Source organism: Nelumbo nucifera, chromosome 1 (assembly GCF_055504915.1).
Source record: "Nelumbo nucifera cultivar China Antique chromosome 1, China Antique-T2T, whole genome shotgun sequence".
Lineage (NCBI taxonomy): Eukaryota > Viridiplantae > Streptophyta > Magnoliopsida > Proteales > Nelumbonaceae > Nelumbo > Nelumbo nucifera.
The window spans coordinates 106,079,692-106,097,092 of record NC_142649.1 but is presented as its reverse complement, the minus strand read 5'-3'; the positions used below and the strand labels follow the sequence as shown (position 1 = coordinate 106,097,092).

General features: G+C 35.9%; 1 pseudogene across 1 annotated transcript; it reads left to right on the top strand.

Moving 5' to 3' along the window:
• The first annotated feature begins 343 nt into the window (after positions 1 to 343).
• Positions 344 to 1,619, top strand: LOC104608667 (protein EXORDIUM-like 2 pseudogene; annotated as a pseudogene). The gene has a single exon (XR_016078490.1). The product of XR_016078490.1 is annotated as a protein EXORDIUM-like 2 pseudogene (transcript).
• Positions 1,620 to 17,401: the final 15,782 nt, after the last annotated feature.

Below are 17,401 nucleotides of genomic sequence, written 5' to 3'. Positions count from 1 at the left end.
CCACTTGGCAGCAAATCAAAAAAAGGGGGAGTATACTGACTACAGTGTCTACGAGACTACGACGTACATAACATTGTCTCTGTACAAAATATCATTACACGCAGTCAAGCTCCAATCACGCGTTCTTGGACCCCCTTGCAGGCGCCTTCCCTTGATCACCACGTCACTAGGACCCGAACACCCTGACAGCCTGTCACTGCTCCCACAGAATTTGATACCCAATCAGTCAAAAACACGTGGCGCTCTTCTGACGCGAAACCCACCCCTTCTACAGTTGTCCCTCCTCATCCTCCCCCTTCCTGCCTTCCTCTCCCAGCGGCCAGCGATATAAATATACGTATTTCTCTCGACTCTTGATATCTCACACCAACTTAACAAACAGTCCCCCTGCATCATCACCTTTCCTCTCGACAGTCGACATAATCGATAGACTCGATACCTTTGTGTTCCATATCCAATGGCGCCCATTCACAACTTTGTCCTTGTGAGCTGTCTTCTCCTGCTCTCCTCCTTCGTAAACCCCTCCACCGCGACCTCGAGGATGCTGGCTCTTGTTCAACAGCAGCCGCTGGTTCTCAAGTATCACAACGGCGTTCTTCTGAAAGGCAATTTCACGGTGAACATTATCTGGTACGGTAAGTTCTCCCCGGTCCAGCGCTCCATACTCGTCGACTTTTTTCAATCCCTGAACGCCCCTCGGCTTCGTGCTGCTCCCTCCGTCTCGTCGTGGTGGGGAATTACTGACAAGTACAAAGTGGGTTCTAGCAAACTCATCTTAGGGAGGCAAATCCTGGACGAGGAATGCTCTCTGGGGAAGTCTCTCAAGACCTCTCACATCGTTGCTTTGGCTGCCAAAGGAGACCACAAGAACGCGATCAACGTGGTCTTCACGGCCAAAGATATTGTTGTAGATGGATTTTGTATGAGCCGTTGCGGCACCCACGGTTCTGCTTTGGGAACTGCGGGAACAAAGAAGAGTAAGTTCGCCTACGTGTGGGTCGGTAACTCGGAGACTCAATGCCCCGGCCAGTGCTCCTGGCCCTTCCATCAACCGATTTACGGTCCACAGACACCGCCGTTGGTGCCTCCGAACGGCGATGTCGGGGTCGACGGCATGATTATTAACCTGGCGACGGTGCTGGCAGGGACGGTGACCAATCCATTCAACAGCGGTTTCTTTCAGGGGCCACCGAGCGCGCCATTAGAGGCCGTGTCAGCTTGTACTGGTATTTTCGGAAAGGGAGCTTACCCGGGTTACCCAGGTGAGGTATTGGTGGATAAGACCACGGGGGCTAGCTACAATGCGCACGGCGTCAACGGACGGAAGTACCTGCTCCCAGCCATGTGGGACCCAAAAACATCTGCGTGCGCAACGCTTGTGTGAAGTTAGGAAGGCGTATGTGGTGGGTTGGTTGAATCTATACGTATGTAGATACACGGTTGCAGATAGTATATGTAATTATGTATACGGAATGGAACTTGTCATTTTGCTCTGCCCTTGTACAATTTTCCTGTTTTACTTTACTTTCCTTTACATAAGGAAGAAAAAAAGGTGAATATATATATATATATATATATAATAAATTAATTAATGAAGGAGCTATTACCAAAAAAACAAATATTAATCAATGGAGCAATAAAATTACTTGGATTCGTTTATTCTCTTTTTTGACAAAGAAAATAATGATGGAAGGAACAAAAATAACAAATAAAATAATAATGAGGTATAGGGTGGTTTTGGCTTTCATAGATTTCTGACTCCATGAGCGTCACCATCAGATTGCCTCATGGTTTGAGGGTTTGCAATGTTTTGAGTGGTTGCAATCTCATCTGAGGAGCTGAGAAAGCAGCTCCTAGTCTAATGGAGGCATCCATTGATTTTGTGAAAAAACATCAGATTTTACTAATTTTCTCTCTCATTGAATGAAGATGAGCAAGCTGAAGCTCCATGACAATTGTCACTTTATTCAATCGTGGGCTTTGGCCCAGGGTGGGATTATAGCCCAATGACATAATACCCTGTCAATATGACAAAATGCTTTTTCTTTTAATTTTAAAAGAACATGTTGTGAGAAACAATTAGATGATTTTGATTTATTTTTAGAACTGAAAACAAGAAAAACAATTCACGAAGAACAACCCCTAAATCAATAAAGATTCGTTTATTCAATGTATTGTCCACCTGAAAGGACATGTTTTATCGACTGAAATTAAATAATCTCCTGAAGACATTGTAATTAATACTGATTAGTTCACTATTGATCTCTACAAAGAAAAAACTAGATCTTAGAAAAATACGCATACGCATGGACCAAATGGGAGTCAGCTAGCTACCGTTAGGTCTCTCAGTCACTGGACAAATGAGAATAGGCATAGTCGTTCTAATTTATATATTTGGAGAGCTATATACGACAGTGGAATGGGTTTTGAACTTGTGGTCTTCGACAGAGGGCAGGGCCCACGGGGCTGGCCCGTGAATGACCTTCTATGTTCTGGGTTGTTCTGTCTGTATCCTTTCTAGAATAAGAATATGAAGGTGCTTCATGAAGTGGAGTGGATTGGATGCTTGGACGATAAGCTTCTGACAAGGAAAGAGAAAATTGCAAAATGATGAGCTACAGGGTAAAGAGTAATGGCCACAAACAAACAGCCAAGGGTCCCATGCAAATTAAAAAACATGGTTTAGCACCTTATTTTGATGTTTTTGTTGTTCCCAAGGGTTAGTTTGAAAATAGTATAAATATGCAAAGTGCCAACCAGCTGACCGGTAAGGTTTCCTGCTGTGTTGGGGAATGGGTTAGCTCTATCGTGTAGCCCTTCGGAATATATAAAAAAAGAAATAGTATATATTACAAATATATACAGTATAAATATATAAAAATTAATAACAAAATACGAGATTTTACAATCTACATATTTATATCTACACTCAATTTAGAAAGAGTGCAAATAAAAATATATACAGTACAAATATAAGGTTTAAAGATACTGTATACAATGTTTTGCCATAAACATATTTGTATTAGCATTCTACCCACACTGAGTCTAAGCTTTTCATGTTCAAATAGAACATAGAAGATACTACTTTTTTAGGAGTAGCCCATGTTTAGACTTTCATAATAATAATAATAATAATAAATGTGTCACTTTTTATTAATATGAAAATTAATTAATAAATTATATTAATTGAAATTTTATTTTTAATCAATAGTAAAATAATTTTTTTAGTTAAAGTTATTATTTAACTTGAATTGATAATATTATAATTTTTAGTTAACTTATTAATTAATATATCATATTAATTGAATTTTATTTATATGATAATTTATTAGTTAATTGTATGTTTAATTTGATCTTAAATCTTTTTTTTTATTTGCTACAAACATTTGAATGAATGTAAAACCTTCTATAACTTCTATTAAAAGATTTAGAAACGTCTTACTACTTTTATCATATTGGTAAATTGGTTATCAGTTTTTAGATATCATTCCTTATGAGCTATGATAGATATGCCATGTTTTCAAAACCGAACCAGATCGGATAGTCGGACCAAAAAAAATCGAGAACCGATTAGGTAATCGGTTTCATTTTACCCTAAAACTGCTTTTTACCAAAAAAAAACCATTGATTTGATCAACAACCCACTAACCCGGGCAATCAAAATATCGACCCAGACAACAATTTTTTGCCTTTTTTATTTTTTTAAGTCAGAACAAGCTATTCGTTCGAACCTAACGGTCGGACCATTCGCCCCAATAACCAGTCCCCAAAATGGTTCCCTTTCCAATCCGGTTTTAAAAACCTTGAGATATGTTGGTGATGAATATTTGTTAATACTTTAGTAGGATAGAAGTGAGGAGAAGAGAAAATATAGGACTCAATGGCTCCATTTAGGACTGTCAATGGTATTCGAAAATCTGATTTCAAATTTGAGATTCAACATAATCGAATCGAATTCGAATATCTAATTGGTCGAATTCAGATATCCTATTCATACCAAATAACTAATCAGATTTGAATTCGGATATGACCTTATTCGATTCGATAAACATATGAATTCGATCGATTATTTAACTCTTATATATAATATATAAATTTTTTAAATGTTTTATATAATCTATATATATATATAATAACTAAATTATATAAATAATTTATATACTTTATATAAATAAAATATTTATTTTATATATTTATTAATTATCTAAAATAAATTAATTAATCAAATTCGAATTCGAATTGAATATTTGAATATTTAATCAGATTCAAATTTGAATATTAATTTTTGATATCCTTTGGATATCGAATTTTTTAATTGGATCCAAATTTGGATATTGCCTGATCCAATTCGAATTAGATCCATTTACACCCCTAGCTCCATTTGGTTTGTGAGGTGGTAAGGAAAAATATGTAATATTCTTCCCTTTCCATGTTTGGTTTGTGGAATGTCATAAGATGGGATGGAAAAAAAAGTTGGGATTCTAATTGGGATGTAGAATCTCACCATTTTGGTGGAAACTAGTGGGAATGCAGGGAGAAACTTGCTTAACAAAAATAAAGACCTTCATTGTAGTATTTCTAAGAATTAATATAAGATCATGACGTATAAATAAATTATTAATTACTTAATAATTAAACATCTTCATTGAAGTATTTCTAAGAGCTAATATCATATCCATGGCCTATAAATAAATTATTAATTAGTTAATAACATAATTTAATTACAAATAATTAATGAATAAAAATATTAATCAATTAAACATAATTTAATAATTAATTATTTTTCAGAATAAAATATTCAAAATTTTCATTAAGTCATAATTAATAGTTAAATAAAATATTAACTAATACAATTTAAATATTAATTAATGTTAATAATTAATTAAAAAACTAATATCAAATTAATAAGTAATAATAAAATCATAAATAAATTATTAATTAATACATAATTAACAATAAAATAGTTATTAATAAATTAACTAATTAGTGAAAAATAATTTATTAATTTATTAATAATTAATACATTAATTAAGTCATAGGTAATAATAATAATAATAATAATAATAATAATAAAACATATTAAAATGTTTTATTAACCTAATAAAAATTAAAATTTTAATTACTAATAATAATTAATTAATAAATAAATAATGTAAAATAAATTATTAATTAATCCATAATAAATTTTAATAAAATAAAATTTGAAATCTTAATTCTTAATTAATAATTAATTAATATTAAAATATAGAATAATAAAAATATTACTAATTACTTAATTAATTAATTAATAATATTACTAGGGTTGATTTTCACACTATTTTCCCTTTTGCAACTAAATAATAGAATGTGAAAAAATTTCACCATTTTTCCTTTCTCAGCCCATCCCACCTTCCAACAAACTAAACACAACCTAAGGGAGAGACTTTGAGTGGAGACTTTTAAGGAGACAATAATTTGAAGTGCTGGCAAGGTATTATGGTGAGAAAACATTAGCTACGAGAAGTGTCGTACAACAACTCAGGGATCCTCTAGTGTAGGGATGCAAACGAATTGGATCGGATTTGAATCAGGGTATATTCAAATTTGACCCGACATTGTTCATGTTAGATCTGATCCGATCCGAAGATCCAATCAGATTTGATTTTAATTTGAATCCTATCAGTAAGTCAGATCATTGGATCTGATTCAATCCGACCCGTTTTCTTTAAAAATTAATAAATTATTAAAAGAAAAATAAAATATACTAATTTAAATAAAATACAAATATTTTTTTAATGATTTTCATCAAATTATTTTCCATCATATATATACATGTTTTTTATAAAAAAGTAAATAATATAACATAATTATAAAAATATATTTATAAATAAATAACATATATATGTATTATATATATATATATATATATATATTTATATTTATAAATATATAATGTATCAGATCAGATCTTCTCAAATCAAATAGCGGGTGATCTGAATCCGATCCAAAGATCTAAACAGGAGTGATCCGAATTCAACCAAATAAAATCGAATCTTGGATCGGATCAGATCATGATCTGACCCATTTTGCACCCCTACTCTAGTGAAATGCCAACATGCCACTATTTGAAATAAAAAACAACTGATGTGATTGTATTGAATTTATTTTAAATGGCGGTGTGTTTGTTTTTCAATCAGTGTCAATGAATTGTTTTGTAACCATGGTTGTAGGTAATGTGATCTCGTTTATGGCTTAGTGGCATTTCAACTACTTCACAAACACATACACAATAAAAAAGCAAAACTTAATCTCAATTTAGATAATTGCTCTGAAACAATAGACAGGGAATGCCGACAGACAACTATGTTTTATAATAATAATCCCTTCGTCTTTTATACTTAAATTTAAATAATTCCTCTCAACGAGCTTTCTTTCCCCAAAGGCTTAGGTGATGCATTCAGCTCCTAGACACAAGATTTGAGTTGATTGAATTGAAAATCATGTTGTTTCTAATTTTCCAAATCAACCATAGCAAAAGAGCTGAATATTCTAATAAGTTGAAATGTTGAATATGGGGAGCTTGCAAAGTCCCATTTAGGGTCAACCTATATCCGAACCATATGAGCTTCTTTTCCTTGCCTAATCACAAGAAAAAGAGATAGAGAATCACAAGTAATTTCTTCCTGGGCACAAGTCACGAGTCACGACTAATAGCACCTCTATGATCGAGCTATTCGGTGTCCTAGCATACAGGTATGTTCAAAGCTCAACGGTTGCATAGCATAGTCATCATCGACATAATCCCCCTTTGGCACTTAAGTGCAATGAGAGTTGCGTATCGGCCTGTATTGATATTTTTTTCAGTATTTTATTTATATATTTTTTTTCAAAATCAATTCAGAAGGGTCGGTTTAAGTCCCAATTATCATCTGAACCATGACCTGATCCGATACACTCCCTGTAGGGACATATTAGAAAGACCCTAATACGATACATATTGATCGATACGGGCCGATACATAGTGATATTTTGAGCCTTGATCATAACCATGTGCAATGAGGTCATGATGTAATATCATTGATCTTGATGAAACCATCAATTGGCCTATACTTGACATTTATATCACAAAAGATTTATCCTGACCTCACAAACCTAGACGCCACACGGATTTCTTCCGTTACACAAACTTATCCAATAACAATGGGAGTATCCCATCCCCCAAAACCTTGGTGCATGCAAACCTTAGAACCAAGCAGTTGGCAAATAAGGACCAACGTGCTTAAAAGTTAAAACCATCTTAAATTTGGGAGCCATGGCCATAGACCATCCAAAATAATGATATCATTGCCCACATTGCAGCCCAGGTGGCGCCTTTCATGACCAACCAAGAGACTCCATCCTGAGTTCCTGACCAACCAAACTTTTGGTCACAAGTATTTTGACTGTAATTTTGGCCCACAAAGAATTTGGGTATGGCACGAATTTACAAGTAAGCTTAATTTGTTAATCTTCTATTCTTCCCATCTCCCCACCAGAGCTCAGGTTGCAACATTGCCAAGCGATTTTGGAAAGAACCATGACATAGGGAAAAAGGAAAGAAACAGTTAACATGACTTCTTTTACAGCATATATAGGAGAGAAGAGCTTCACTCCAATTATTTGTGTAGTTATCAATAATACTTTATGGAATCAGACAAAACACATGGATGATGGGATGAACCATGTTGATGTTGTAGCAAACAAGGTAGGTAAATATAGGTTAGGTCCTCTCATGATTCAAACACATAGTCCGGAAAATGGTATATTGGGATTCAGCCCGTTCTTGAAATAAAGCTATTCCCAATATAAACATGTAAAGGCAGTTCAAACGGTGTTCGAATGGATACTGAAGCCAAACGTGGTATCTGCAACTTCTATCGGACTGAGGATGGCACTGATGGTAACTTCATCTCAAACCCGACAATCTCAGAAACCACATGGAAAAGTGTTTGCTTGAACAAAATCGACATTATGTTGTTGGATCATGGATGGGCCCAATAGTTTAACTTGCAAATCAAGCTTTGTCAGAAAGACCTTCACTAGGCTCTAGCTGCCAAAACCTGTTTTGTTCATCTCTGCCCCAAAATGATCAGAGACATCAATCCCCCATTGCCCAATTCCCTTCCAATTACAGTCGATTGCTTTTCAATTCATGGTAATGGGTAATCCCTTCATTATTCAACCCTACAATCGGGTCAATAACGCTCACGCTTCATTCATCCATGGTCTCTATTGACCTTACCTAGTTCTGCCACGTTGACAGATCATATGACTGATCAGACCGGCCATTTGATAAAAAAAAAAAAAAGTTAAAAACTAATAAATATCGTCTATTGGATATTAGATAGGAAACCGAATAGATTGGTCAAAGTTGTTTGAGGATAATTTTGCTGCCAAAGATCTTAAAGCAAACACCTACGCTCTGCTTTGCTGGAGTGCTCCTGCCCGGATAAATTATTCAAATTCAGGGCGCCCATGTTGATTTTCAGCGAACACAGTTTCTGAAGTTTTAATGTGAAGCTCAGCTTGAAACGCACTAATGCCACTATAATGTGCTTCAGGGACGAGCACCCCGCTACCGCTATGGTTGTTTACGACTTGTGTTTTCAAAAAATTCGGATTAACTCAACATTTTGGTTGTTTAGCAGGCTGTGGAAGTAATGATCACGCCGGAAATAAAATACATGGGCCTGCACCTTTTACAGTAGGGCCATGAATTTATTACCGGCGTGAAACCTCATCATTGGTTCCACAGCCCCGCTAAAGTGGCTAAACAGTCAAAGCGTTTAACCTAAACCTTGCTCGGTGTATTATTTATTCATAGGAGAAATGCTGAGGTGGGACGGATACCTGCATACTTGATGGATGGAGCGAAGCTAAACTTCAGATGTGTTACCCAGTAAGGCGTGTATAATGGGTGGGTTACTTTATCCATTCACGACTAAATACGTCAGAAAATACAATTATATATATTAGATATAGCAGCAACTGATGCATGTGTCTATCGGTCAGGATCTAATAATGTAGATGTTCATGGGCCCATGCACACCTAAGTAACCTCCAAGCTCATTTAGCAAAACCAACTCCTATGGACTCTTGTATATAAGTAACTAGGGTAGTCTTATTCTTACCCAAGATAAGAATTATCCTAAACAACCTAAGATAATCCTAATCCTATCCTAAGATAAGATCTATCCTAGATAAATCACAATTAATCCAGATAAGCTCTATCTCTTAAATTCTCATCTTGTGTAATCCTATTATAACTTAATCTCTATAACTATAAATAGGGCTGATTCGCTTCCCATCAACGTAGGTTAGCCATATTATTCATTGAGCTTATCTATCTTTGATTCATTGTTGTTATTATTTTTTATTCTCTTAATCTGTTTTAATTTGGTATCAGAGCCATGTCAACAGAGACAAGCACACATGGTAGCAGCCCAACAGCCTCCAACAACAACTCATCCACGAGTAGTGTGCTCCCTTCAATCCAGAATGTGACTCATTATCTTCCGATCAAACTTGGAAGTGACAATTATCTGCTGTGGCATGCCCAGTTCCTTCCCATCCTTCAACACCACCACCTATTGGAGCTTGTTGAAGGGAAGAAGAAGCCACCGCTTGAAGTTATACCCAATCCAGACGGTACAGGGATGATAGTGAACCCTGAATTCGAAAAATGGACTGATATTGACCAGATTGTGTTGAGTTGGCTGATTTCCTCTCTCACTAAAGGAGTTATGGTGCAAGTGGTAGGTTTGTCGACATCATCAAAGGTATGGATTTCCCTTGCTCACAGTTATTCCACCCACTTCCAATCCAGGGTACTGTAGTTGCGGAGACAACTGCAAAATCTTAAAAAAGGTTCTCTCTCTATTTCTGCATATATACAACATGCAAAGTCTATTACTGACAGTCTATCTACAGTATTTGAACCGGCTCTCAATTTCGAACTGGTACTTTACATTTTATCTAGCCTAGGGAGTGAATATGAGCCAGTGGTTACAGCACTAACAAATCAACCAGATGTAGCAGATCCTAGTATTGTTGATATTATGGGAGCACTTTTGAACCATGAAAGCTAGCTTGAGGACCTAGCTCTTGCATCTGATCCTCGAAGTGCGAATCTTGTAGGCGTTCCTCCTAAGAAAAATAATTTTCAGAAGCCCCCACATCAGTTCTCACCAAATTTCAACAACAACAGAGGTAAGGGGCGTGGTCGTGGCTCTCCACAGTATAATCATCAATCCCTCCAAAATCAAACACAACAATTTTCTAGAGGACGTGGAGGTAAAAATAATATTACTTGTCAGATTTGTAATAAGTTTGGACATAGTGCCCTACAGTGTAGAAAGGCGAAATATGCCTTTGGATTTTCTGATAACACCTGCAATGATCGTTCTGCATTTCATAGAGTAAATACTTCTCAGAACCAGTATGAGAATAATTTTAATCCCAACTGGTATCCGAACTCTGGAGCTACTCATCATGACTCCAGATCTAGACAATCTGCAGAATTGCACTGAGTATACTGAACTAGATCAAGTGAAGGTCAACAATGGTCAAGGTTTGAATATTCATCATACAGGATCTTCTTCTATGAATTTCAATCAACATGCTTTCTCTTTGAGAGATATTTGTCATGTTCCCTCCATTTGCAAGAATCTATTATCTGTCAGTCGATTTACCAAAGATAATAATTTATTTTTTGAATTTCACCGTGATAGTTGCTATGTGAAGGACTATACGGGGAGAATCCTACTTCGAAGAGGCAGTAGAGACAACCTATACAGCTTTCTTGCATCAGCCACAATCTCTCCCAAAGCTCTTCTTGGAGAACGCATCTATCTTCATGGTTGGCATCTTCGTCTTGGTCATGTAGCTATGCATAATGTATGGCAAGTTGTTTCAAAGTTTGGTCTTCCATTTATTCGTTCTAGTGTTAATGAGTCTGTTTGTGAGTCATGTCAAATGGGCAAGAGTCATAGAATGCCCTTGAAATCTTCTAGTTCTTAGTCTAAGCATCCATTAGATTTAATTTTTTCAGATGTATAGGGACCTACTCCCGTTAAGTCGAATAATGGATTTTCATATTATGTTTTATTTCTAAATGATTTTTCAAAATTTTCTTGTGTATCCTATTGCTCAAAAATCAGATGTGTGTGATGTTTTTATTAAATTTAAGAGACATGTAGAAGTTTTGTTCAATACCAAAATCAAGGTATTTCAATCAGATTGGGGTGGAGAGTATCGCTCTCTCTCCTGTACTTAGACTCGCAAGGAATAACACATCGTTTGGTGTGCCCTCATACACACGAATAGAAAGGATTAGCAGAACGGAAGCACAGACATGTGGTTGAATCTGCCTTGTCTCTACTGACCACCTTCAAGATCCCCTTCTCCTTTTGGGCTGATGCAGTTTTCTTGATAAATCAACAACTAACAGAGGTATTGCATGGTATGTGAGAAACTCTTTTAGACTTCACTTGATTATTCTCTACTGTGATGCTTTGGGTGTGCTTGCTATCCTTTTTTGCGGCCCAATAACAAAAATAAGTTTCAGCTTCGGTCCCTTCCATGTATTTTTATTAGATACAGTACCTCTCACAAAGGGTACCAATGTCTCCATGCTCCTTTAGGGCATCTTTTCATCGCCTGCCATGTTGTATTTGATGAAGATTCATTTCCAGGAATTGCTGAAACAGAACCAAGCCCAACTCCTGTTCCTACAGGAACTTATATTTCATTACCGGCACTGTTGCAATCTACAACTTTAGTCGTATCTCCTTCCTTTCAGTCTCCTTATGCTCCTGAATTCAATTCTACTTCAGCAACCACCTCTCCAGTTTCAGGACCATTGGAGCAATCTTCATCTGATCAACCACAGAGGTATTGAAGCATTCAAGACTTACTAGAGTCTACAACACCTATTTCTCAACCAGTACACACTCACTCCATGTGCACCCGATTAATGAACGGGACCCTTCCCAGGTCTCAAGTTGTGACAAGGTATCCAATCCCTTCTGCTCTTCTCTCTCTCCTCCAAGAACAAGAACCTAAACACTTTAATCAAGCTGTCAAATCACCAAAATGGCAAGAGGCCATGCAAAAAGAATATCAAGCCCTCCTTAAAAATGACCCTTGGCACTTAAGGCTGATGGAACCATTGATCGTTATAAAGCCAGGTTGGTAGCTCAGGGTTTCACCCAGGTACCTGGCCTTGATTACTTTGATACCTTCAGTCCGGTTGTCAAACCGGTGATTGTGCGGACAATCCTCTCTCTTGCTCTTGTGCAAAACTAGCATGTTCATCAATTAGATATTGACAATGCCTTCCTTCATGGCATCTTGGACGAAAGCATTTATGTTCATCAACCAAAGGGCTTTGTTGATCTCGGATGTCCCACTTATGTCTGCAAATTGAAAAAGGCTCTTTATGGCCTCAAACAAGCACCTCAAGCCTGGTATTCACGTTTGAGTTCTGTCCTCAAACAGATGGGATTTTGCAACTCGACTGTTGATCCATCTCTCTTTATTTTCTCCTCCAACAAATCCACTCTCCTTTTGCTAGTATATGTGGATGACATCATTTTGACTAGAAACTCTACTACTGCCATTAGTGACATTCTCAAATCACTCTCTACAGTTTTTCCATTAAAGGACTTAGGGTCCTTACACTATTTTTTGGGAGTTGAGATAAGTCGCAAATCAGGCAGTTTGGTTCTCTCACAACAACGTTACATCCTGGATTTACTTCGTAGGACCAATTTCGAAGGGGCCAAACCTGCAAGTTCGCCCATGTCTACTTCTAGTCGTCTGTCCAAAGACTTAGGTGATCCATTACCTAATCCTACGGAGTATTGCAATATTGTTGGAGCATTACAGTATGTCACCATCACACGTCCAGATATCTCCTTTGCGGTCAACAAAGTCTGTCAGTTCCTTCGTTCTCCCATTGATGAGCATTGGGCAACCATCAAACGAATCCTTCAGTATCTCAAGGGTACTCTCACTCACAGTCTCATTTTTCGAGGGTCCTCATCTCGATAGTTAACAACTTACACAGACGTCGATTGGGCGAGTTGTCCAGATGATCGACGATCTACAGGAGGGTATGCTATTTACCTTAGCTCCAACCTGATCTCTTGGAGCTCCAAGAAGCAACCCATTATTGCCCGCTCCAGCAACGAATCTGAATTCAAGTCTCTTGCCAACACAGTCACAGAGTTGTTATGGATTTAGTCTCCGCTACAAGACATTGGTTTTCTAGCCCCTCCTCCTATTATATGGTGCGATAATATGGGTGCTACCCACTTGGCTGCCAACCCTATTTTCCATGCTTGCACAAAGCATGTAGAGGTTGACTACCATTTCCTGCGAGATCTTGTCACCAAGAAGCAACTTCAAATTTGGTATATTCCAACAGCAAAACAGATCATCGACATCTTCACTAAGTCACTTTCCACAGCTCGTTTTGCTTCTCTTTGGGACAAGCTTCTCGTTACCCCATTCAACTTGTGGGGGGGATGATAACGTAGACGTCCATGGGCCCATGCACACCTACGTAACCTCCAAGCCCATTTAGCAAAACCAAATCCTATGGGCTCTTATATATAACTAACTAGGATAATCTTACTCCTACCCAAGATAAGAATTATCCTGAACAACCTAGGATAATCCTAATCCTATCCTAAGATAAGATCTATCTTGGATAAATCACAACTAACCCAGATAAGCTCTATCTCTTGAATTCTCATCTTGTGTAACCCTATTACAACTCAATCTTTGTAACTATAAATAGGGCTGATTCGCCCCCCATCAACGCAGGTTAGCCATATTATTCTTTGAGCTTGTCTCTCTTTGATTCATTGCTGTTATTATTTTTTATTCTCTTAGTCTGTTTTAACTGGATCTACTCCTCAAACATCTCCTGTACTTGTATTTATTATTCATGGGGACATCCCAATTCTGTGTCTATTCATGATATATGTTTTCTTTTCTTTTTTTTTTTTGGAAGGACTACACAACCAAGGATGACCCATCCCCTAACCCATAACCCCCCAACTTAGATGCAGGTAGGACTCAATCCCAAGTCTTCGCTAGAAATAGCATAAGACCTTATCAACCAGCTGGTTGGCACCTTGCATCCCTGGTACATGTTGGTGGCCTAGTCCAACCCCCAAGTGAAGTTCATGAGAGTGCTATTACTTTACACTGGGCCTTAGTCTATAGACATCGTTAGGGTTAGGGACGGGCTGAAACTGAACAGGATCTGTTGAACAAGTTTGCAAATGAACAAACCGAACCATCATGAAAACAGTTCCTTAATATGAATTTAGCTCCAAGCCTCCACTACAGTTTGGATTATTATGATATGAGAACATTTACCCAATTAAAATTCACCATTAAACAATCCATCCCATACCCAGTTCGATGTTTATTTATTCTGCTCTTCAAGATACAAATAGGTTTTGATAGAAAATGCCAAAACCCATGAAGCTCCCATTATACATTCGGCTATATTTCATTATTAGCTTTTGTGGATTTCATCTTTGAGCTTCAGATTTGATAGAAAAGTCTCAGCCATGAATCTCACATCTTTAATACTATGTCTCAAGAAGGGAAGAAAATGTTCTTAGTTTACAATTTCATGATAATACAAAAAAAAAATTATTACAGAAGACATACATATTTGCTATTTATGAAAAAAGTGTGAACATTGACTTAATATATTTTAATGGATTTATGAAGAAATACATTGTAGTTAATTATAATTTCATTAAAAAAACCATGCTTAACTATAAGTTATAAATTATAATTCTTAAGTTTTATGGGATGGCAAAAACCCAACTCTCCTATCCAACCATAAAAGATGCATTGACACAACTTCTAAGTGAAAATATAATTAATAATTATTTTTTATTTTAAAAAATTATAAAAAATAAAAATAAATAATAAATAAGCATCGTACAATATATTCAAAAAATAGTTATTAAAAAAGAAATTTCAATTGCTTTATGGATATGATAGATCATCCATAGAATTATAATATATTCAATCACTATGATCAAATGATATAATATAATTAATTATTATTTATTTTTAATTCTAAAAATATAAAAATATAACTATTAAAGAATAAATTTCAATTACTCTGTAGATATGATAGATCATCCATAAAATTATAATATTATTCAATCATTGTGATCAAATGATAAAATATAATTAATTATTATTTAATTTTTAATTCTAAAAATATAAAAAATCAAAAAAATAAAGAAGAAAGTTCAATTTCTCTATGGATATGATAGATAAATCCATAGATGTAAAACATATTAAGTCATTATAGGTAGAGAAAAATTATATTTTCAAAATTTTTGTTAATTTATATTTTCCCCAAATATCTTCATGAAATTTCCATAGATCTACTCATAACACAAAAAATTGTGATTTTGAATGTAAGAAATGTAGATCAATATAGATTTAAACATTCAAGAAAAAAATCACAAGATATTATAAAGAATTGAAAAAACTTACCTATTTTGTCATATTTTTCAAAATTTGAAAAATCTTCAAAAAGAATTAACAATTTGCACTTGTTTCTTGCAATTTTTGCATATTTAGCACTCTAGGTATGAGGTTTTGAGTTTTAGAGTCATTTGGAGGTGAAAGAAGGATTATTTCAAGGGAAAGAAGCTTGCTTTCCCCTTTATTTTTTTTTTCAGTTTTTTGCTATATCTTTTTCATAGCATATCAATTGATACGTTCAATACACCCCCCAATATGCCCCAATACGGGTCTGATACGGTGGAAAAAAGATGATACCACTAATTTACCACCATATCTTGTATCAGACCTTTAAAGATATGATATGATATGCCCCGTATCATATCGGGTGTATCATATCAAAATTTTATACCTTGGACCACATGTCTACGGTTAATTCCATTATGACTCAGTCTACTAGCAGAACAATTGTCTCAAGGCCAGTTTGGTTATTGAATGGTGATATCTTGCCAATATCTTCATAAGGCACCATTTCACTAACCTCTGATATGGAATTACATGATGTCTTATGCCTGCTTAATTTTACTTGTAATCTTATATCCATTAGTAAGATTACCAAACAACTTAATTGTGTTGTTATTTTCTTTCCTTCATTCTGTGTCCTTCAAGACCTTCAAACGAAGAGGGTGATCTGTTTGAGTGAACAAAGAGGCGTCCTATACTACTTTACTACAATACAAACTTCAATTACTCTACATACAGTAACTACGGATTCACAACTATGGCATCTATATCTTGGTCATGCTTCATTTGATTGCATTTCTCATTTCTAACCTGAATGTAATAAGACCTAATCCTAGTGTTTATTGTGATGCATGTAATAAGGCCAAATTGCTTGACTCTCTTTTCTTGATAATAATACCATTGCTTCTATTGCCTTTTACTTACTACATTGTTACATATGGGATCCTTATCAAACTTAAACGCAGGTGCTCGATATTTTCTTATAGTGGTGGATGATTATACATGTTGTATGTGGGTTTTTCTCATGAAACAGAACTCTACAACAACAAAATATTTTATTCGGCTTTATAACTGGATAGCAACACATTTCAATGTGCATGTACAGACTATTAGATTTGATAATGGCCTAGAATTTCCAATTAAACCTCTTCTATCTTCTATAATGCTCGTGGAATTAATCACCAAGCGTCCTGTGTGGCCACCCCCTAATAGACTGGGGTAGTAAAGCACAAACATAGACATCTCTTGGAAATGGCTCGAGCCCTAAGATTTCAAGTAGGCCTTCCAATAAAATTATGAGGAAAATGTGTTCTACCAACAACATACCTAATCAACCATTTACCAATTCCAATACTTCAAGGTCTTTCTCCATATGAATGACTCTATGGTAAGCCACCCACTTATTCTCATTTAAAAGTGTTTGAATGTCTAGCTTATGCCAAAGTTCTTGGCAAAGTCCATGACAAAATGGCTCGTCACTCAGTTCGTTGTATATTTATTGGATATTCCCATGGGCAAAAGGGATATCACCTTTACAACCTGAAGACAAAATCCATATTCATCTTCCGAGATGTGATATTCTGTGAAGACCAGTTCCCTTTCAACTTCTTGGTCCCTACAACACCTAATCATTCACCAGTTATCCCTTTACCAATCATGGACAGTGAACATGTTACTACTACAAACCCAATTGCATCTTCTTCGGCCCATGACTTTGTGACTGCACCGGGCATAAGTCATACTATGACCGAACCCATAGCAAACACAAATGAACCCACCAATCCACTGACTACTCGATCTAGGTGTGAAGTTAAACCTTTATCCCATTTAAGTGACTTCATATGCCCCA